The 23,333-nt window shown below is 38.6% G+C and overlaps 2 pseudogenes; one reads left to right on the forward strand and one right to left on the reverse strand.

Annotated features, from left to right (window-relative positions):
* Window positions 1-15,721: 15,721 nt before the first annotated feature.
* LOC100673428 (trace amine-associated receptor 7a-like) lies at window positions 15,722-17,469 on the reverse strand (annotated as a pseudogene).
* Window positions 17,470-18,284: 815 nt separating this feature from the next.
* Window positions 18,285-23,087, forward strand: LOC100673137 (trace amine-associated receptor 8-like; annotated as a pseudogene).
* The last annotated feature ends 246 nt before the right edge of the window (window positions 23,088-23,333 follow it).

A 23,333-nucleotide genomic window follows, 5' to 3' on the forward strand; every position in this document is an offset into this window, starting at 1 on the left:
AATCTGAAACGGGCAAACTTCCAAGTTTGACTTTTTCCTCCTTCTGTGTTTGAAAGAGAGGAGATGGTAGATGGACATGGTTTAATAAAATTTAGAAATCTATTCTGAATTTAAAAGTGTATAGATCTGAAAACATCACTTACAGATTTAAAAGAAATAACTAATAATTAAAAAATATATGCAGCATGTGACAAATGATTTTCTTCAAAATTATAAATAAAACGTTCTTGCAAATGCAAAGACAATTTCCAATAGAAAAGTGGAATGTTCACAATTACAAAAGAAATGCACAAATTTGAGATTGAGAAGATACTGTTTTTTTGTAACCCCGTATGTGTTCCCTGTTTTTTGTTCCATGAAACTGGCAAATATTATACAATAATAATCTGCTGGGAACCCTTGGGTGGTGAAAATGGTTAACACAGCTGTTAACTGAAAGGTTGGGGGCTTGGGTTCACCCAGGAGCATCCCAGAAGAAAGGCCTGGTGATCTACTTCCAGAAAACCAGACACTGGACACCCTGTGGGGCACAGTCTGCTCTGACGCACAGGGGTCACCATCAGTCAGAACCAACTTGAAGGCAGCTGGTTTTTAACCGGCGTTGGTAAGTTAAAGGGAAAGAGGCTGTTCAAATATGTTGATATAAGAGAAAATCATTTTAAATTAGTATAGAATTAAAAATGTGCATATATTGCTCTAGATAGAGCCAGTTGGCTGACCCCATGCTTTCTGACCTCCTTCTCCCTTTCTGACTGCAACTGCTGAATGCTCACTATTCCATGTTCACCTGCAGCTGGAGCTCATCATGTGATAGAATTCTAGGGAAACTCGAGAGAAAGTCTATGGAGGGATTCTTAGACGTTAAGCATTCTTGCTGAAATGGATGGAGAGGCTGACACCTTCTCTGTCTTCTTCTTCCCTTCTTTTAAACTGAACAATTTAAAAAAAAAAATTTTTCAGCAGATTTTGGAGATTCTTCAATTCTTCTTTCACCCAGTATTAATTATGGCTCTATTCTGGGGCTGTGGGAGCTATCAAGAGTAACTCCAGGGTCTGTATCCTCAAAGGACAAAAGGTAGGTATTATACCCTTTGTCGCCAAGTGGATCGGGACTCATAGCTACTCTATAGGAGAGAGTAGAACTGCCCCCTAGGGTTTCCAAGGAGTGGCTGGTGAATTTGAACTGCTGACCTTCTGGTTAGCAGGTGAGCTCTTAACCACTAAGCTACCAGGGGTCCCACTAGATATTATAGTAAGAAGTTAATTCATGTATTTTTTTAAATATAGTAAATAAAGGCCAAAATAGTTCTAGGAACAGAGGTTTGAGAGCTCAATGAAGGATGAGTGGTTAGGACAGCCTTCTGTAGAAGGTAAGAATCTCAGAGCATCTCAATTTCCCTTACCACAGAAGTCTGAGTAGTATCCTGTGCGTCTCCCTGATTAGATGTTGGGGCTTGTCTGAAAATTCTAATATGTCTCGCCTGTCTGAAACTTCTAATGTGTCTCATGTTTTGACTATCTGGACTACAGATTGATTAAAAACCCTGGACATAGACTTATGACCAGGACCCTGTAGGAGAAGTGGTTGAAGTGTTGACTTGGCATTTCAGAAGTCACAGGCATTTTCAGGGACATCGGAGGATTGTGATGGAGTGTGTTTAGAAGAGTTGTACAGAAGGTTCCCCATTACCTGAACAGACATAACAAAATGTGACTATTTCTGGGTCAACACTCAGGGGTGATATTGAAAATGCTTGAAAACCAGTAGGGTAGGATAGCAGGGCCTGAGCAACAACAGGTAATAAACGATAATCTTCTGAGACGAAGAGCAAACCCTTGAGATGCCCTTCTTTGCCTTAAATTGATCTTTCAGCTGTAGGTGGTAAGGTGGCTTAGATGGAAACTAAGGAGCTCTTTTGTCAAGGGGAGGGAGCAAGGGATTGCAATTTGAGAGCCTAGGGCAATAGAGAGATATTCATCAACCATTATTTAAATATTTCAACATTTTAACAAGTGGAATGGTTGAACTGGTATTTACCATCTGAAGATCAGTCTTCTGAAGATAACTGAACACTTAGATTTTCTCTTTTCTTTCATTGAAATGCCCTCCCCACTCCCAAATCTAAAAGATACGAAACAGATGAGATCAAACTGATGGCAACACCAGAGTGGACAAAAAACACAGACAGTAGAAGGTTGCCACAGAGGTAAGAACTGTTCTTTCCAATAGACCAGTGGGAAATTTGAAGGCCCAGAAAGAGGGATCAGAGAGTGAAGGGAAAAAAATAAAACAAGTCTAGAGAAAGTTTTTCTTCTGGGCTAAGGAATGGTTTAAGACTTCAAATTCAAAGTATGCACCAACAGTAGTTCTCAATGTTATCCGTAATTTGTATGATCCACACAGTCAAATGCCTTTGATAGTCAATAAACACAGGTGAACATCTTTCTGATATTCTCTGCTTTCAGTCATGATCCATCTGTCATCAGCAATGATATCCCTGGTTCCACATCCTCTTCTGAATCAGTCCTGAATTTCTGGCAGTTCCCTGTCGACGTACTGCTGCAGCCGCTTTTGAAATGACCTTCAGCAAAATTTTACTTGCATGTGATATTAATGATATTGTTCAATAATTTCCACATTCGATTGGATCACCTTTCTTGGGAATAGGCATAAATATGGATCTCTTCAAGTCAGTTGGCCAGGTAGCTGTCTTCCATATTTCTTGGCATAGACAAGTGAGCACCTCCAGCATTGCATCTGTTTCTTGAAACATCTCAATTGATATTCCATCGATTCCTGGAGCCTTGTTTTTCCTCAATGCCTTCAGTTCAGCTTGGACTTCTTCCTTCAGTACCATTGGCTCCTGATTATACACTCCCTTTTGAAATGGTTGAAAGTCAACCAATTCTTTTTGGTATAATAACTCTGTATATTCCTTCCATATTCTTTTGATGCTTCCTGTGTTGTTTAATATTTTCCTCATAGAATCCTTCACTGTTGCAACTCGAAGCTTCAATTTTTTCTCTAGTTCTTTCAGCCTGAGAAATGCTGCGTGTCTTCTTCCCTTTTGTTTTTCTATCTCCAGCTCTTTGCACGTCATTATAATACTTTACTTTGTCTTCTTAAGCCACCCTTTGAAATCTGCTGTTTGGTTCTTCATCACTTCTTCCTTTTGCATAAGCCGCTCAACACTCAAGAGCAAGTTTCAGAGTCTCTTCTGACATCCATTTTGGTCTTTTCTTTCTTTCCTGTCTTCTTTATTTATTTGTTTCTTTAATTTTTATTGTGCTTTAAGGGAAAGTTTACAAATTAAGTTGAACTCTCACACAAAAATTCATAAACACCTTGCTATATACTCCTAATTGCTCTCCCCATAATGAGACAGCACACTCCTTCCCTCCACTCTCTGTTTTCGTGTCCATTCGGCCAGCTTCTGACCCCCTCTGCCTTCTCATCTCCCTTCCAGACAGGAGATGCAAACATAGTCTCAGGTGTCTGCTTGATCCAAGAAGCTCATTCTTCACCAGTATCTTTGTCTATCCCATAGTCCCGTCCAAGCCCTGTCGGAAGAGTTGGCTTTGGGAATGGTTCCTGTCTTGGGCTCATAGAAGGTCTTGGGAGCATGACCTCTGGGGTCCTTCTAGTCTCAGGCAGACCATTAAGTCTGGTCTTTTTATGAGAATTTGTGGTTTGCATCCCACTGCTCTTCTGCTCCCTCAGGGGCTCTCTGTTGTGTTCCCTGTCAGGGCAGTCATCAGTTGTAGCCAGGCACCATCTAGTTCTTCTGGCCTTAGGATCATGTAGTCTCTGGTTCATGTGGCCCTTTTTGTCTCTTGGGCTCATAATTGCCCTGTGTCTTTGGTGTTCTTCATTCTGCTTTGCTCCAGATGGGTTGAGACAAATTGATGCATCTTAGATGGCTGCTTGCTAGCGTTTAAAATCCCAGACGCAACTCTCCAAAGTGGGATGCAGAATGTTTTCTTAATAGATTTTATTATGTCAATTGACTTAGATGTCCCCTGAAACCATGGTCCCCAAACCCCTGCCCCTGCTATGCTGGCCTTCGGAGCATTCGGTTTTATTCAGGAAACTTGTTTGCTTTTGGTTTAGTCCACTTATGCTGACCTCTCCTGTATTGTATGTTGTCTTTCCCTTCACCTAAAGTAGTTCTTACCAACTATCTAATTAGTGAATACCTCTCTGCCTTCCTCCTTCCCTCCCCTTTCTTGTGATGATCAAAGAATATTCTCTGTTTAAACCATTTTTCGAGTTCTTGTAATAGTGGTCTTATACAATATTTGCCCTTTTGCAACTGACTAATTTCACTCAGCATAATGCCTTCCAGGTTCCTCCATGTTATGAAATGTTTCACGGATTCATCACTGTTCTTTATCGATGCATAATATTCCATTATGTGAATATACCATAATTTATTTATCCATTCATCTTTTGATGGGAACCTTGGTTGCTTCCATCTTTTTGCTATTGTAAACAGTGCTGCAGTGAACAAAGGTATGCATATATCTGTTTGTGTAAAGGCTCTTATTTCTCTAGGATATATTCCAAGGAGTGGGATTGCTGGATCATATGGCAGTTCTATTTCTAGTTTTTTTAAGAAAGCGCCAAATCGATTTCCAAAGTTGTTGTGCCGTTTTACATTCCCACCAGCAGTATATAAGTGTTCCAGTCCCTCCACAATCTCTCCAACATTTATTATTTTGTGTTTTTTGGATTAATGCCTGCCTTGTTGGAGTGAGACAGAATCTCACTAACGTTTTGATTTGCATTTCTCTAATGGCTAATGATTGTGAGCATTTCCTCGTGTATCTGTTAGCCACCTGAATGTCTTCTTTAGTGAAGTGTCTGTTCATATCCTTTGCCCATTTATTATTTGGGTTATTTATCTTTTCGTAGTTGACTCTTTGCACTATCATGTAGATTTTAGAGATCAGACGCTGATCGGAAATATCATAACTAAAAACTTTCTCCCAGTCTGTAGGTAATCTTTTTACTCTTTTAGTGAAGTCTTTGGATGAGCATAGGTGTTTGAGTTTTAGGAGCTCCCAGTTATCTGGTTTCTCTTCTGCATTGGTAGTAATGTTTTGTATATTATTTATGCCATGTATTAAGGCTCCTGGAAACCCTGTTGATATAGTGGTTAAGTGCTACTGCTGCTAACCAAAGGGTCAGCAGTTCAAATCCTCCAGGTGCTCCTTGGAAACTCTGTGGGGCAGTTCTACCCTGTCCTATAGGGTCGCTATGAGTGGATTGGGCATTAAGGCTGCTAATGTTGTCCCTATTTTTTCTTCCATGATCTTTATTGTTTTGGATTTTATACTTAGGTGTTTGATCCATTTTGAATTAGTTTTTGTGCATGGCATGAGGTATGGGTCTTGTTTCATTTTTTTGCAGATGGATATCCAGTTATGCCAGCACCATTTGTTAAAAAGATTGTCTTTTCCCCGTTTCCTGACTTTGGGCCTTTGTCAAATATCAGCTGCTTATATGTGGATGGATTTGTGTCTGGATTCTTAATTCTGTTCCATTGGTCTATGTATCTGCTGTTGTACCAGTGCCAGGCTGTTTTGACCACTGTTGCGGTATAATAGGTTCCAAAATCAGGTAGAGTGAGGCCTCGCACTTTGTTCTTCTTTTTCAGTAATGCTTTACCTATCTGGGGCCTCTTTCCCTTCCATATGAAGTTGGTGATTTGTCTCTCCATCTCATTAAAAAATGTCAGTGGAATTTGGATCGAAATTGCGTTGTATCTATATATGGCTTTTGGTAGAATAGACATTTTTACAATGTTAAGTCTTCCTATCCATGAGCAAGGTATGTTTTTCCACTGTGGTAGATCTCTTTTGGTTTCTTGCAGTAGAGTCTTGTAGTTTTCTTTGTATAGGTCCTTTACATCTCTGGTAATATTTATTCCTAAGTATTTTATCTTCTTGGGGGCTACTGTAAACGGTATAGATTTGGTGATTTCTTCTTTGATATTCTTTTTGTTGGTGTGGAGGAATCCACCTGATTTTTGTATGTTTATCTTCTATCCTGATGCTCTGCTGAACTCTTCTATTAGTTTCTGTAGTTTTCTTGAGGATTGTTTAAGGTTTTCTGTATATAAGATCATGTCATCTACAAATAGAAATGCTTTTACTTCTTGCTTTCCAATCTAGATGTCCTTTATTTATCTAGCCTAATTGCTCTTGCTAGGACCTCCAGCACAATGTTGAATAAGAGTGGTGATAAAGGGCACCCTTGTCTGGCTCCCTATCTCAATGGGAATGATTTCAGGCTCTCTCCATTTAGGATGATGTTGGCTGTTGGCTTTGTATAAATGCCCTTTATTTTGTTGAGGAATTTTCCTTCTATTCCTATTTTGCTGAGAGTTTTTGTCATGAATGGGTGTTGGACTTTGTCAAATGCCTTTTCTGCATCAATTGATAAAATCATGTGATTCTTATCTTTTGTTTTATTTATATGATGGATTACATTGATTGTTTTTCTAATGCTGAACCATCCCTGCATACCTGGTATATGCCCCACTTGGTCATGGTGAATTATTTTTTTGATATGTTGTTGAATTCTACTGGCTAGAATTTTGTTGAGGATTTTTGCATCTAAGTTCATGAGGGATATAAATCAGTAATTTTCTTTTTTTGTGGTGTCTTTTTTTTTTTTTTTTTACCTGGTTTTGGTATCAGGGATATGCTGGCTTCATAGAATGAATTGGGTAGTATTCCGTCCTTGTCTATGTTCTGAATGAAATACCTTCAGTAGTAGGGGTGTTAACTCTTCTCCGAAAGTTTGGTAGAACCCTGCAGTGAAGCTGTCAGGGCCAGGGCTTTTTTTTTTGGTGGGAGTTTTTTTTTATTACCTTTTCAATCTCTTCTTTTTTTATGGGTCTATTTAGTTGTTCTGTCTCTGTTTGTGTTAGTTTAGGTAGATAGTGTGTTTCTAGGAATTCATCCATTTCTTCCAGGTTTTCAAATTTGTTAGAGCACAATTTTTCATAGTAATCTGAGATGATTCTTTTAGTTTCAGTTGGGTCTGTTGTAATATCGCCCATCTCATTTCTTATTTGGGTTATTTGCTTTTTCTCCTGTTTTTCTTTTGTCAGTTTGGCCAGTGGTTTATCAATTTTGTTGATTGTTTCAAAGAACCAGTTTTTGGTCTTGTTAATTCTTTCAATTGTTTTTCTGTTTTCTATTTCACTTAGTTCTGGTCTAATTTTTATTATTTGTTTTCTTCTGGTTCCTGAGGGTTTCTTTTGTTGCTCTCTTTCTAACTGTTTAAGTTGTAGGGATAATTCTTTGATTTTGCCCTTTCTTTTTATGTGTGTGAATTTATTGATATAAATTGACCTCTGAGCACTGCTTTTGCTGTGTCCCAAAGGTTCTTAGAGGAAGTGTTTTCATTCTCATTTGATTCTATGAATTTCTTCATTCCATCCTTAATGTCTTTTATAACTCAGTCTTTTTTGAGCAGAGTATTGTTCAGATTCCAAGTGTTTGATTTCTTTTCCCTGCTTTTTCTGTTATTGATTCCTACTTTTATGGCCTTATCGTCAGAGAAGATGCTTTGTAATATTTTGATGTTTTGGATTCTGCTAAGGCTTGCTTTACAACTTAATATGTGGTGTATTCTAGAGAATGTTCCATGTGCACTAGAAAAGAAAGTATACTTATCATCTGTTTGGTGGCGTGTTCTGTATATATCTATAAGGTTGAGTAGGTTGATTATGGCATTTAGATATTCTGTGTCTTTATTGACCTTCTTCCTGGATGTCCTGTCCTTCACTGAAAGTCGTATGTTGAAGTGTCCTACTATAATTATGGAGCTGTCTATCTCACTTTTCAATGCTGTTAGAGTTCGTTTTATGTATCTTGCAGCCCTGTCATTGGGTGCATAGATATTTAATATGGTTGTATCCTCCTGATATACTGTCCCTTTAATCATTATATAGTGTCCTTCCTTATCTTTTGTGGTGGACTTAACTTTAAAGTATTTTGTCAGAAATTAATATTGTCACTCCTGCCGTTTTCAGATTGTTGTTTGCTTGATGTATTTTTCCATCCTTTGGGTTTTAGTTTGTTTGTATCTCTAAGCCTAAGATGTGTCTCTTGTAGGCAGCATATAGACAGATCTTGTTTTTTAACCCATTCTGTCACTCTCTGTCTCTTTATCAGTGCATTTAGTCCATTAACATTCAGTGTAATTATGGATATGCATGAGTTTAGTGCTGTCAGTTTGATGTCTTTTTTTGTGTGTTGTTGACAATTTCTTTTTCCCACTTAATTTTTTGTGCTGAGTAGTTTATATATTGTCTTTTCCTCTTATTCACTGTTGTTGATTATTTTTTTTTCCTGAGTCTCTTTTTCTTGTATTTTATTTTGATGAATAGGATAATTAGTCTCCCTTTGTAGTTACCTTAATATTTACCCCTATTTTTCTAAGTTTAAACCTAACTTTTATACTTTTTATATTGCCTTGTCTTCTTCTCCATAGGAAAGATCTGTGACTACATTTCTTAGTCCCTCTTTATTATTTTAATGTGGTCTTCTTTTACATAGTGACATTGGTGTTTCCCTGTTTTGAGTGCTTTTTTTTTAAAATCTTGATTGTTTTTGTGATTTCCCTGTCTGGGTTGACATCTGATTGCTCTGTCCAGTGTTCTAGTTTTGTGTTGATACCTGATATTATTGATTTTCTAACCAAAGAACTTCATTTAGTATTTCTTGTAGTTTTTGTTTGGTTTTTATGAAATCCCTAAACTTCTGTTTATCTGGAAATGTCCTAATTTCACCTTCATATTTGAGAGACAGTTTAGCTGGCTATGATTCTTGCCTGGCAATTTTTTTTCCTTCAATGCTTTATATAAGTCATCCCATTGCCTTCTTGCCTGCATGGTTTCTGCTGAGTAGTCTGAGCTTATTCTTATTGACTCTCCTTTGTAGGTGACTTTTTATTTATCCCTAGCTGCTCTTAAAATTCTCTCTTTATCTTTGGTTTTGGCAAGTTTGGTTATAATATGCCTTGGTGACTTTCTTTTAAAATTTACCTTATGCGGAGTTTGATGTGCATCTTGGATTGATATCTTCTCATGTTTCACCATATCAGGGAAGTTTTCTGCCAACAAATCTTCAACAATTCTCTCTGTATTTTCTGTTATCCCTGCCTGTTCTGGTACCCCAATCACTCGTAGGTTATTTCTCTTGATAGAGTCCCACATGATTCTTAAGGTTTCTTCATTTTTTAAAATGCTTTTATCTGATTTTTCTTCAAATATATTGGTGCCAAGTCCTTTATCTTCAAGGTCACCAATTCCGGCTTCCACTTGCTCGATTCTGCTCATCTGACTTTCTACTGAGCTGTCTAATTCTCTAATTTTATTGTTAATCTTCTGAATTTCTGATTGCTGTGTCTCTATGGATTCTTGCAGCTTATTAAATTTTTCATTTTGTTCTTGAAGATAACCTTTTTAATTTCTCCATTTGTTTTATCTGTGTGTTCCTTGCTTGTTCTGCGTATTGCCTGATCTCCTTCCTTATATCTTGAAGAGTTCTGTATATTAGTCTTTTGATTTCTGCATCAGGTAATTCCAGGAAGCCACCTTCATCCAGAAGATCCTTTGATTCTCTGTTTTGAAGGCTTGTTGAAGTGATCATGGTCTGTTTCTTTATGTGATTTGATATTGACTGTTATCTCCAAGCCATCTATAAGTTATTGTACTACTTTATTTTATGTTTGCTTACTGTATCCTAGTTTCTTGCTTTGTTTTGTTTTGATATGCCCAAATGGGTTGCTTGAGTGAGCTAGTTTGATTATTTTCACCTTTGGGGCTCTGACGCCCTGTCACCAGTTGGCTAGAGCTGTTATCAAGTATATCAGTCTAGGAGTCCATTCACTTCTCTTATGTGGATTCAGCTCAGGTGTCCAGGTAGCTGGTCATCAAGTGTGTGGTACAGGCTCTGTTCTACCATCTTAGAGGGGCAGGGGTATTTGGTGTAGGTTTCGGTATCTAGTTGCAGCAGGGGGTCACACTCTGAACAAGGCAGGGGGCTGAGGACCATCCCCTGAGTGTCTCTGAAGTAATCTTGTCCCTGTTCCCTAGAGTGTACAGGTGGGTGGGTTCTGCAGACAGGCCATGGGCACCCAGTGCTTTTGGTTGTAAGGCCTGGGATGTACCAATTATCCTTGGACCCCTGTTGTGGGTGGCTGGGTGACCTGAGTAGAGCCACCAGTCCTTAGGCCCTGATGTGGGTAGGTGAGGACTCTGTTTAATAGGCAAAGCCATGTCAAATATCAAAACCCACCTCTCCACTGCACAGTCTAAACAGTCGCAGTGTGCCAGCAAGGGCCTGTTCTCCTGAAATAGACCCACACAGGTCCATGCTGTGGGGCAAGGTATTCAAAGTCCACAGACCATTTATACCTGGACAGGGGCCCCTTCTCTCCTGAGCTCCTCAGGTTAGTGGAGTTGGCAAATTATCTTTTCCACTTGTTGTGAATTTATTCCTTCTCCAAGTCTGAAAGCATGGCTTAGGGCACTCAAATGGGCCTATCTCAGGCCCAGGGAAATCAATAGCCAATGAAGCTGGCTTGGGGGTGGGGGGCACAGTAAAATATACTCAAGTACTTAGCTTTGCCAAGAGAGCCGTTCTTCTCTGGTTCTGGAGGTGTAAGTAGGCTGTGCAGGTGGCTGCTTCGCCCTGAGAAAACTGCAGCTGAACACCACCACCAGCCTGCCGCAGCTGCTTCAGGGAATGGTGCCTGAGGGATCCCAGTGATTCAGGTCTGGCAACTCCTCTCCACTTTTGAACAGTCTTTCTCTCACCCCTGCCACTCAGTCCATTTTCTAACTTTGCCTTTGATGGTCAGAGCTCCTAGCTTGTCATAAATATAATCATTTCACTTGATTTTTCAGGTCTTTGTTGTAAGAGGGATTGCTGGAAGCATCTGGCTATTCCGCCATCTTGACCTTGCCTCTCTTTCCTGTCTTCTTAATGACCTCTTGCTTTCTTCATGTATGATGTCCTTGATGTCATTCCACAACTCATCTGGTCTTTGGTCGTTAATGTTCAATGTGTTAATTCTTGAGATGGTCTTTAAATTCAGGTGAGATATACTCAGGGTTGTACTTTGGCTCTCTTGGACTTGTTCTAATTTTCTTCAGTTTCAACTTGAACTTGTATATTAGCAATTAATTGTCTGTTCCACGGTCAGCCCCTGGCCTTGTTCTGACTGCTGATATTGAGCTTTTCCATCGTCTCTTTCCATAGATGTAGTCGATTTGATTCTGTGTATTCCATCTGGTGAGGTCCATATGTATATTCACCGTATATTTTGGTGAAGAAAAGCATTTACAATAAAGAAGTCCTTGGTCTTGCAGAATTCTGTCATCTGATCTCTGGCATCACTTCTGTCACCAAAGCCATATTTTCCAACTATCAATCCTTCTTCTTTATTTCCAACTTTTGCATCCCAATCACCAGGAATTACCAATGCATCCTGATCATAAGTTTGATGAATTTCAGACTGCAGAAGCTGGTAAAAGTCTTCAATTTCTTCATCTTTGGCCTCAGTGATTGGTGTGCAAATTTGAGTAATAGTCATATTAACTGGTCTTTCTTGTAGGCATATGGTTGTTATCCTACACTGACAGCGTCGTACTTTAGGATAAATCTTGAAATGTTCTTTTTGACAATGAATGCAATGCCATTCTTCTTCAAGTTATCATTCCAAGCATAGGAGACCATATGATTGTTTGATTTAAAATGGCCAATGGCAGTCCATTTCAGCTCACTAATGCCTAGGATATTGATGTTTATGTGTTACATTTCATTCCAAATATTGATGGATGTTTGCAGGTGTTGGAGGAAGACTCATTAACAACCTGCGTTATGTAGATGACACAACCTTGCTCTCCGAAAGTGAAGAGGACTTGAAGCACTTACTGATGAAGATCAAAAGACCACAGCCTTCAGTACAGATTATACCTCAACATAAAGAAAACAAAAATACTCACAACTGGACCAGTAAGCTACATCATGATAAATGGGGAAAAGATTGAAGTTGTCAAGGATTTCATTTTACTTGGATCCACAATCAACACCCACAGAAGCAGTGGTCAAGAAATCAAAAGACACATTGCATTGGGCAAATCTGCTGCAAAAGACCACTTTAAAGTCTTGAAAAGCAAAGACATCACCTTGAAGACTAAGGTGTGCCTGACCCAAGCCATAGCATTTTTAACTGCATTATGTGCATGTGGAAGCTGGACAATGAATAAGGAAGATCAAAGAAGAACTGATGCCTTTGAATTGTGGTGCTGGCAAAGAATGTTGAATGTACCACAAACTGCCAAAAGGTCGAACAAATCTATCTTGGAGGAAGTACAACCGGCATGCTTCTTGGAGGCAAGGAATGTGAGACTATGTCTTACATACTTTGGACGTGTTGTCAGGAAGGATCAGTCCCTGGAGAAGGACATCATCCTTGGTAAAGTAGAGAGTCAGCAAAAAAGAGGAAAACCCTCAACAAGATGGATTGATATGGTAACTGCAACAATGGGCTCAAGCATAACAACGATTTTGAGAACAGTGCAAGACCGGGCAATGTTTCCTTCTGTGGTACATAGGGTCGCTATGAGTTGGAACCAACTCGATGGCACCTAAGAACAACAAAAAGAACCAAGAGTAAAAAGGACAAATGAAAAATACAGGCACTAAATTAAGATAAGTATAAAAAGAAAATCTTAAACGCTTCTAGGAATAGGGGCTACAGGGAGATAGTCCAAGACAAAGGAACAGACATCATACTGTCATCAAACTTCTCATCAGAACAGTAGGTCCTGGAAGGTAATGGAGAAATGCTTTTACAGCTCTAAGGGAATTTTTCTTTGGGCTTGAACTCTGGTTAAAATTAGAATTAGAATTGAGATCCCATAAAATACTTCAGTGCTAATTGGGAGATAGAGTTGAATTGCTGCCATTGAGCTGACTCTGACTCATGGAGACCTTATGCAAAACGGAATGAAACATTGTCTAGTCCTGCGTCATCTTCACAATGACGGGCATGTTCAAGTCCATCCTTGCAGCTATTGTGCCAACCCATCTCATTGAGGGTCTCCCTTGCCCTTGCTGGCCCTCTACTTCACCAAACATGATTGACCCCTCCTGATGTAATGTTCTTTTGTGATTCATAGAGTTTTCATTGGCTAATTTTCAGAAGTAGATCACCATGCTTTTGTTCCTAGTCTGTATTAGTCTGGAAGCTCTGCTGAAACCTGTCCATCATGGGCGACCCTGCTGGTATTTGAAATACCGGTGAAATAGCTTCTAGCATCAGAGCAACAGGCAAGCCACTAGGGTATGACAAAACTGACAGACAGGTGGAGAAATGGAATATAAGAATATACACAAAAAAGAAGGGAATAGATGTCTGTGGGTCTATAGAACCAATCAAGCCAAATCTAAGGAAAGAAAATTGAGGCAATCCTCAGAAAGGAGTGAAGGAGTAGATTAGGATGGACCTCAGGCTCTCACAGCAGAACCTAGTCCAGGCACTGTGAACTGGCAGACACTCTGCTGAAGTGTGGCCAGCCATTACGATGAATTCACAAAATTCAGGCTGTCTGACCTTGCTTAGGTTACTTAAGTTATGGCATGCATCTAAAAAGGAATAGTTTAGATCATCTCAAAGGTATTTTCAATTTCAATATTTTGTCTATTTTTGCAGTCTAGTGACTGGTGGTAAGGAGAATATGGGGAAATGTAATGTTCTTGATTTGGGAATCTTTCTGGTCCTCCAATTCAACTACCAGTGTCACACAGTTGGTGAGGGAGACTCTTTCCAGAGAATAGTTCAAATAAAACTGATTTCTGTGAACAATCACACTCACATACCTAAAAATTAATATGTATATTGCCTGCAATTTTGATAATGTATTAAGTGCTTTGATGCCTAAATAATGCTGCATAAAGAATCATAGTTATTATACACAACCATGCATATTCTTATGTAAACTTATTAAAGTATTTCAATATTTAAGGGAAACACACATTTATTTATTAACCAAACATCAACTGTTCATTATGTTCTCTATATAGTAGAAGTTTCATGCTGGAGGTACAATGATGAACAAGAAGGGGACCTTCTCCCAAGGAACTGTTTTTGGGGGGAAATAGTATGCACAATGCTCATTAGAATGTAAAATCAGTGCAATAGACACAATGAACAAAGTGGTTCCTAAAAATGGGGGAGGGCTATATAGAAATGCATCTACAATGACTTTTGTTTTAAACTTTCATACATAGGAAAATAAAAGGACATCGTTCAATGTACTTTTAAATGCATGAGCTACTAAAAAAAAAAATTCATCAAGTGGATTCCGACTTTACTAAAGGTACATAAAATTAGCAAACATAATCATACAGGTATTCATGAAAATAAGCTAATACCCACTGAAAGAAAAGTTAAATGCAATTTGTAATCCCAACACTTACTAGGTGGAATGAAGTGGTTTGAAAGTACTAGTCCTGATGGAGAGAAAAAGCACAAAGAAACCAAATGATTAATTAACATAAAGCAACAGGATCAGGGTTTCTTCATGTGTGGACCAGCTCTGCCTTAGTATTTCAGATACAGTTTATCTGAATGACCCCCACACAGTTCCCAGGGAAAACAGTATTGGATAATAAAAATAACATTTCCATAACGAAGACATGGATGAGTGGAAAACTATAGATTAAAATGTAGTATCATAGCTAATCAATTGATCCTTCTACTGTCTTCATCTCTGGTCAAAGAACTTCATTTATGTTCCTTATAGCAATTGCCCCTTCCCCCTCACCTTTGAAATCATTTGTGTATGAACCTTGCGCTCCAAACTGCTGTAAACAACTGGATTACAGTGGCTGGTCCCATTCTCCCTTGTGGTTATTTCACTTACTTTCCGATTCCCTGGACATGAATACTGGTTTTATTTACTTACTAAATATGTGACTATGGCCATGGGACTTCACCTCTCTATGCCTCAGTTACCTCATTTATCAAATAGAAGAAGTAATAATACTACCAACCTCATAGGGTAGTTAGGGCAGTTAGAACAGCCCCATGCATAAAATGAATAAGCTTAGTTATAATCATTATTAGGTTTTAATTGTTTATATTATTATGTAATACATGAGTTCCCGGGCCCATACATTGCATAGAGGAAGCACTCAATGAATGCCCATTGAAGCAAAGCTCAATAGACTAGTCCCAACACAACTAGAGCAGTTCATGGAAGAGAATAAAGAGGACAGTAGTTTTTCTTTATTTTCTTTCATATTGAAAGTTTTCAAACATTCATAAAAGTAGATAGAATAGCATAATGATCTAGAAAAAAAAGAGATAAAACTAGATAATTCTTCTAAGGTATTTGAAAGGCTATGTAAACACAGGAAAGACAAGGATGAATATATTGAACCAGATGTGAAAAGTACTTGTTTGAATTCAGAGCTTTATGACATTCACTAACTTTCTTAAACATATTGGTTTTAATTCACTATCTTTAAAACAAGAAAGCAGCCGAGCACCTAACCACTGTGCCACCAGGGCTCCTTAAATACTAGATACTTTATATATATTTCTTTAATTGTCTCAAAGACATTACAAGAAAGATGCTATTAACCAGAAAAATAAAGGGAAGCTCAGAGAGAACTAAGTAGCCCAAGACCACAGTGTTAAATGGCAAAGCTGGTATTGAATCCAGGCATTTCTGTCTGCAAGGCTGTGCTGTTTCTACTACAATTAGGTTTTACTGTTATATTTACCAAAGAACATTGGCCCTGAATTTAAGAGGTCAAAGCTGAAGCATATAAATTATTTACATTAAAAGGCCTCTACATTTATGACTCATTTCTCTCCCAGGATGTGTCCATTGTGAATCTACCTCCAGTTCCCCCAATCTAAGATCAGAACTTAATCTGAGAATAAATTTATTGTTGAAGAATTCTCTCTCAAGACTTTGCCAGTGATGATTAGTTTGATGGCTTTTCGAAACCAAGGATAAAAGAAAGCATAAATCAGGGGGTTCATCGCTGAGTTATAGTAAGCAAACCAAACTAATATTTCATAAATATACGTGGGCGTGATGAAACCCAGGAAGGCATCAATTACTGTATCAATGAAGTAGGGCAACCATGAAATCAGGAATGCTATCACAGCAATTCCCAGCGTTCTGGCTGCTTTTCTCTCCCTCTTGGCGACTCTGTCTTTGTAGCTGTCTGATGATGTCTCAGTCTTATTGCTCAGACTTTCCATTTTCCTGGCTTGTTGTTTAGCTATGAGAAAAATCTTGGAGTACACAATTATCATCACAAATGTAGGGATGAAAAATAAAACAAAATTCACAAATACCCATTTAGAATTCATAGCAAGTTGACAGCCTCCCACACAGGAGAGAGCACTTACTAGTTTCTCCAGGCCAGTTTCATTTGCACCTGAGCATAGAAGTGAAAAACTATAACTAATTGAAAGAAGCCAGGAGAACGCAATACATACACCAGAAACAGATGCTGTAAACTTGGTTGGATACATCAGGGGGTCAGTGACAGCAATGAACCTATCGACAGAAATAAAACACAAGTGGAGGATAGAAGCATAACAGAAGCACTCATCAAAACAAGAGTGAAATGTACAGTAGATCTCCCCAAAGTACCAGCAGCTCTCCACAGACCTCACTGTGCTGAAGGGCATCACAGTCACTCCCACCAAGAAGTCAGCGCAGGCCAGGGATGCGATCAAGAAATTGGCTGGTGAGTGCAGCTGCTTGAAATGAAGAATTGAAATCATCACCAGGAGGTTTCCAAACACAGCTAGCACAGCCCCAGAGCCAAACACCAAGTACAGCATCACCCGTGGTGCAGGCGAGTAGGAAGTTTTGACACAGGATCCATTCAGGTTCTCATAGCACAGTTTTACAGGGCAGGGGGGGACCAATCGGTGCTCGTGATTCTCTGCTTAGATGCCTGGAATCACTGTCATCCTCTATCACTGAGTCACTCTAATTTTCAAAAGTCCTGAAAAAGAAAAATACATATACAGTATGTCAAGAATTGCCAGTACATTCTGTCCCTTTTACTTTTAAAGTATAAATCCTTATCACATGCTCAGAAAGTGATTCATATCTTCATTTCATGAAATAATTCACTTCCAACTGAATAATCAATTTCATCATTATGCAAAATACTGTTTATTTTAATTAAAAAAAAAAAAACTTTGTAGTAACTGGTGTTCATACCTGAGAAGCATTTGTCTTCCAAGAGCAAAGAACCGTCGTGTGATGCACGTTTGAATACCTCCTTTTATTAGAGCTCTCTTCCTAACTGGCTACAACCAGGATAATGCATAAAACACTTATCCTCTCAGGAAAGGAGAAAAATAATCCCAAATACCCAAACGCCCTGAGATTGAATCTCCATAGTGCAAGGTGTGGAAAGTAAGAAACTATTAAACAACTATTCATGTTTGTGCTAAAAATAAGTTTATGCCCTTCAGATTTGCTGATGGCATTTAGCCTTTTTATGTAATACAAATGGAAATAGTGTCTGTCCTTAAAGAACGTTGTCTAGAATTATGAAAGCCATATTGTTTATTCCTATTAATTATTAGAGATTGCCTTCTCAATTTTTGTGATGAACATTTATTAATAATTCCTGTGTTAATAGCCATTAAGATTCTTTCAAATAAGTTTTATTAATCCTTTCTAGCATTGGTTTGTGTTAAAGGAATTAAATGCAGAATTGTATATTGAAACCCAGAATAGTGTAGGTTTAATTTTATTAGCTCTGATTAGTAAAAGTGGGGGAACAGAGCACAATTCCTTATGAAAATACGGAAATGAAGTATAAGGGAAAATAAAAACCTAGTTACTTCTAAAGTGTTTTGTTGTTATTGTTGTTAATTGGAACTACTGGAAAGATATTAAAGAAATAAAATATGCAAAGAATGCTGGGAATGTGGGAAGTAAATTCCAGTGCAATTGTATTCACCTTTGATAAATTTCCTTCCCATCTTAGACTAAAACTCTAGAATAGAACACGCCTTAAAAAAAAAAAACAAACCCAGTTCTGTCGAGTCAATTCTGACTCATAGCAACCCTATAGGACAGGGTAGAACTGCCCCATAGTTTCCAAGGAGCACCTGGCGAATTCGAACAGCCGACCCTTTGGTTAGCAGCCGTGGCACTTAACCACTACGCCACCAGGGTTTCCACAGCACACCTTAGGCTTCCATAATGGAAGTTTTTCTAGTGAAGATTGCTGAATACTTTTTTTTACAGCTTTTTGATATTGAGGTATAATTTATATCAGAAATTTTCACTGTTTAAGGTGTACAGTTGATGAATTTTGAGGCAAGTATTCTCCCACATAACTGCCATCACTATCAAGATATAGAATATTTCCATCACCCCAGGAATTTTCCTCATGCCCCTTTGCAATTAATCTTGCTCCTAACACCCTTTTCCTCTTCATAGGCAACCACTGGTCTCCTTGCCATCGATATAGTTTTGCCCGTTCTAAAATCAGATATGAATAGAATTATACAGTATGTACTTTTCTGTGACCAGCTTCTTTCGTTCAGCTCAATGTCTGTGAGATTCATCCATGTTATTGGTATATTAGTAATTCATTGTTATTATTGCTAAGTAATATTCTATTGTATGAATACATTCCGATGTTTTTATCCACCTGCCTGTCAATGGTTGTGCTCACCTGGGCTGTTGTTAATAGTGTTACTAAGACCATTTGTGTCCAATTCTTTGCATGGTCATTGGGTCATATTTTCACTGGGTAAATTTTCTAGGGGTAAATACCTAGTAGAATTGCTAGGCCATATGAGAAAAGTATGTTTAATTGACTTCCAAAGTAATTGCCTTGTTTTATACTCCCACCGGCAATCTATGAGTTCTCTGATCGCCAAAAATCCTCATCAATATTTGATATTACCATCCTTTTTTATTTTGCCCACTTTTTTTAGTGGCTATGTAGTGCTATGTCGTATTTTAAATTTGCTTAGCTCTCTTTAATGATGATGTTGAGCATTGTTCCTCTTATGATTGGCCATTTATGTATTTTCTTTGGTGAACTATCCGATAAAATAATTTGCCCATTTTTAATCAAGTTGTGAATATTCTTATTGAGCTGACTGGATATGAGTTAGTTGTTAAATATATGTTATGTGTATTTTCACCCAATCAGTGACTTGACTTTTCATTTTCTTGGCAGTGTTTTCTAAAGGGTACGTCAATGTTGAATTTTACCTGAAACCTCTGATCCTGAAAAATGGCGATAGTTAAAGAGACTCTTCCTACCATTTAAGTTACTGCAAATAACCACTCTTCCCAATATGATTTAGATAAGAGTCACTGATGTCTCCTTCTGTACCTATGACAAGTGCAGACACAAACTCTGCAAATTCCCATTCTTTGCCTCATAAGTGATTAACTGAACTTCTTCTCCATACTTACCTTGCTGAGAAAAATGCCTGTTCCCCAAAGCCCTTGAATTTTGGCCCATCCTTAGCCTGAGTTCTCTGAATTGGTTCTGGGTTTTCTGGAATTTGCCCTCTGATACACTGCCTCACGCTTCATATTTAAAGGCATTATTGGCTGTTTTCAGGGGTAAAGTGGTGCTGGTAGCCCATGGCAAGCAATAGCAAAACATTTACACAAATTATCCCCCGTAGATACCTGTAATGAAGGGCCTACAGAAGGCAAGGCTCTGAGTAATCAAGTTTTGCTGACATAAACATTTTAGTAAAATTGAGGAAGAAATTGGAATTTGTTGATCATTTTTAACTGCACTGGAGAACTGTGTGTGTGTGTGGTAAAGGGTGATGAGCTGGAGGCTCTAAATTTGCAGCTCGAGGTCTGCACTGTTATCAGCTGCCCTAGCCCATCTTAGTCTGGAAGCACTGCTGAAACCTGTTTAGCGTCATAGCAACATACAAGGATCTACTGACAGATGGGGAATGGCGGCAGACTGAACCCAGTTATCTCCACATAGAAGGCTACAGTTCTACCACTGAGCTACCACTGCTCCCCGAGGTCTCATAAAGAACCTGAAAGCAGCTAATAATGCCTTGAAATAATGCTTTATTTCTTATAGGTCCATGGCTGAGTTTCTGAAAACCAAACTCAAAATCCAATTTTGTGAGTGGTTGAATTACAAAGCAAATTAAATTCCCAACTTCCCAGGGTCTCTTTTCTTAAAATTCAGATATTAATTATGAAGGATAGGAGTTCTAAAAGTTAAAACAGGGACACGTCACCTGATTCTGGTGAAGCTGGCACCTGAAACTCCTAAATTTGTTGAGTATATTTTGCCAGTAGAAGCCCTGCTTGAGGAAGTCAGTCTCTCCTTGCCTGAAGAAACTAAAATGGCCTCCCCTGACGTAGTTACCTTCCAAGGCATTGCTGATCCTCCTCAGGACCCACCCCACCACCTTTTCCTTGCTTATGTCCCAGCAGGCTCCAGTAGGTAAGGTAGAAAGTGTGACCCATGAAAGACTATGACACAAACCAAAAGATTTGCATCAGTTTGCCAATCTATTAAGAGAAACCAGAGGAATACATGTGGGAATAGGACTTAAAGCATGAGATCAATGTGGAAGAAGAGTGAAACTGGATCCGTGCTCTGACAGGGATCATCACAGAGGGTCCTGGACAGACAGAAGAAATTCATAGACCAAAGTTCAAATTCGCAAAAAAGATCAGGCTTCCATGTCTGACAGAGACTGGAGGAACCCCAAAGACTATGGCCCACTGATACCCTTCTAACTCAGAACCGAGCCACTCCTGATGTTCGCCTTTCAGGCAAAGATCACACAGGCCTATAAAACAAATAATAACACACTTGAGGAACTGCTTCTTAGATCTTCTCTCCCCTTTTAGGCCTTGCTTCTTGGATTCTTAGATCAATCAAGTATATGAGACCAAATGGGCAACATCTGCCCAAAAGCAAAGATGAGAAGGCAGGAAGGAACAGGGAACCTGGACAAATGGAAATGGGAAACAAAAGGTAGAAAGGGGGAGAGTGCTGATGCATTGTGAGGATCACAACCAATGTCACAAAATAATTTGTACATAAAGTTTTGAATGAGAAACTAATTTGCTCCATAAACTTTCACCTAAAGCACAATAAAAATAAACAAACAAATAAGAAAATGACTCACTGGGGTAAAATAATAAGAGATAACTCATAGGAAGGTTCTTGAGAAAGAGCAGGTTTTGCGTTGCTGGGCTGCGGAGGGAGAATTACTGAAATATGGAGGTAGTGTGGGACATCATTTCTCTCCTCTCTGTTTCTCATTGCCTCCCTGACCTGCGCTGACTTTTTGGTGGGAGTGGCCGTGATGCCCTTCAGTGTGGTCAGGTCCTTGGAGAGCTGCTGGTACTTTGGGGACAGCTTTTGTACTTTCCACATGTGCTGTGATGTGGCATTTTGCTACTCTTCTCTCTTCCACTTGTGCGTCATCTCCATGGACAGGTACATTGCTGTTATTGACCCTCTGGTTTATCTTACCAAGTTCACAGTGTCTGTGCGAGGAATATGCATCGGCCTCTCCTGGATCCTGCCATTTGTGTACAGCGGTGCCGTGTTCTACACAGGTGTGAATGATGATGGGATGGAGGAACTTGTAAGTGCCCTCAACTGCATAGGTGGTTGTCCAATTGGTATAAATCAAGACTGGGTTTTGGTAGATTTTCTGTTATTCTTCATACCTACTCTTGTTATCATAATTCTTTACAGTAAGATTTTTCCTATAGCCAAACAGCAAGCTATAAAAATTGAAACTACTCGTAGTATAGTAGAATCATCATCAGAGAGCTACAAACCCAGAGTGGCCGAGAGAGAGAAAAGCTGCTAAAATCCTGGGGGGGGGGGGGGTCACAGTGGTCACATTTTTTATTTCATGGTTACCGTATACAAATGATACATTAATTGATGCTTTTATGGGCTTCGTAGCCCCTGCCTATATTTACTAGATTTGCTGCTGGGGTGCTTATATTATAATTCAGCCATGAGTCCTTTGGTTTATACTTTATCTTATCCTTGATTTAGGAAAGCTATAAAACTTATTTTAAGTGGGGAGGTATTAAAGGACTGTTCATCAAGTATTAGTTTATTTTCAGAATAGGTGTAAGTACTACATTGAGATATTTCAGAATATTTTAAAAATTATGATGAAATGATGTAAGAAAAGAATAAAGCCATTCAAAATAGGTGAAACATATTATTTTTTAAATTACTCAGGTAAAACAGCCATGGCAAGTTGCCTCCACTGAACCACTGTAAAGATATTTACTGCCCTAAACAGTAAATGATAAAGTGTCCCTGTATGTAGCCTCTTTGTCTCATGCACTTGTTTCTTCCAGTTCCCTGAGTTCTAAATCTCATTTTTGAATGTAAAATCTCTAATCACTTTCTCTTTCATTTCCAACTCTCATTTATCTTTCTGTTATTATTTTTTTTTTTTTGATACGGTCCAGGTGTGATGGTCCTTCCCAAGGTTCTGTTCATTTGCTGTTCTTTTTGTGACTATTTCTCCCTATTCCTCCACTGTGTGTACCTTCCTGGAGCTTTAGGGACAGCAGGTGAACCTCTCCTGCTTTATGGCTTGGTAGAATCTTGGAATGTTCACCTGTGTTATTGTGGGGTCAGCAACTCAGATTTGGGAGTAGATACTAACTATAGACTTTGCCTAGAAATTTTGTGAGTAGAAAATATTACCTTGTAAAGGCTGGCACAGTGATCGGTAGTATCACTCCTGAGAACATCAGCTAGGACACTAAATTATGCTACTATCGCACATTGCAATGAAGATCCCTGGATCTTGCCTAATTCCTACTTCTCTAAGTTCTGACTTCTCATTGAATCCTTTGTGAATATGATAAAATATATTCAGTAGCAAAATTCAGTACATGCTTACAGGTAAAACATTAAAAACATTCTCTTTAGGATCTAGATAAAGACAAGAAGGACCAATATTACCATGTTGTTGTAAAAAACTGTTTTCAATGCTCTAGTTGATGCAATTAAACAGCAGAAAGAAAGAAATTCAAAAATAGGAATTAAGTTATCATTATTTTCAGACAGTATGACTGAAAATAAATTTGTCTTAGTCTCTTTGTTAGTACTAAGACACCAATAACTTTTCCCCTGACATAAAGACAGAGAAGTACAGATATATAATCTCCATAATTTTTTGGTTTACTTAAGATGTAAATGCACTCAATGACTTTGGGTAATATTCCATATATCATCTAAGACCATTTTCCAAT

Source organism: Loxodonta africana, chromosome 1 (genome assembly GCF_030014295.1).
Source record: "Loxodonta africana isolate mLoxAfr1 chromosome 1, mLoxAfr1.hap2, whole genome shotgun sequence".
In the NCBI taxonomy this organism is placed as follows: domain Eukaryota; kingdom Metazoa; phylum Chordata; class Mammalia; order Proboscidea; family Elephantidae; genus Loxodonta; species Loxodonta africana.